Source organism: Gossypium hirsutum, chromosome A06 (assembly GCF_007990345.1).
Source record: "Gossypium hirsutum isolate 1008001.06 chromosome A06, Gossypium_hirsutum_v2.1, whole genome shotgun sequence".
Taxonomy (NCBI): domain Eukaryota; kingdom Viridiplantae; phylum Streptophyta; class Magnoliopsida; order Malvales; family Malvaceae; genus Gossypium; species Gossypium hirsutum.
In genome coordinates this window covers 98,668,194-98,668,998 of record NC_053429.1, presented here as the reverse complement: position 1 = coordinate 98,668,998, position 805 = coordinate 98,668,194, and the positions used below count along the sequence as shown (strand labels likewise).

The following is an 805-nucleotide window of genomic DNA, read 5'->3' as shown; positions in this document are numbered from 1 at the left end:
AGAATCCTGCTCCTCATACTATGTATGATTATGCTAAACCTACTTTAACAGGAACCGAATCGAGTATAGTTAGACCTACTATTGCGAAAAATAATTTTGAACTGAAACCTAACATGATTCAAATGATACAACAATTTGTTCAGTTTGATGGTTTGCAGGACGAGGATCCAAACACTCATTTGGCGAATTTTCTAGAGTTTTGTAACACTTTTAAGATCAATGGCATTTATGACGATGCCATATGCCTTTGGTTGTTCCCATTCTCATTGAGGAACAAAGCTAAACAATGGTTGAACTCGTTACCAGGGGGTCAATCACTACTTGGGAACTAATGACCGAAAAATTTTTACTTAAATATTTTTCGATGGCTAAAATGGCTAAATTGAGGAATGATATCTCTTCTTTTGTGCAGATGGATCTAGAAACTCTTCATGATGCATGAGAGAGATACAAGGATTTATTACGAACGTGCCCTTACCATGGGTTATCTCTATGGCTGCAAGTTTAGACTTTTTACAATGGTATGAACCCCTCAACAAGGCAACTTATCGACGCAGCCATTGGTGGAACTTTAAACAATAAAACACCTGAAGAGGCTTACGAATTTATTGAAGAGATGTCACTGAATAACTATTAGTGGCAAGTCATGAGAACAAAGCCGAAAAAAGCAGCTGGTGTTTTCAACCTCGACGCGATTACTATGCTATCTAACCAGGTAGAACTTTTAAATAAAAATATTGATGGTTTATGTGGTTCTACTCAGGTACATCCAGTGATGAGGTACAATTCAAATGGAGGAGGAGTA

General features: G+C 37.3%; 1 non-coding gene across 1 annotated transcript; it reads right to left on the bottom strand.

Moving 5' to 3' along the window:
• Positions 1-379: 379 nt before the first annotated feature.
• On the bottom strand, positions 380-486 carry LOC121231418 (small nucleolar RNA R71). Its single transcript, XR_005929476.1, has one exon. It is a non-coding gene; the product is annotated as a small nucleolar RNA R71 (small nucleolar RNA).
• Positions 487-805: the final 319 nt, after the last annotated feature.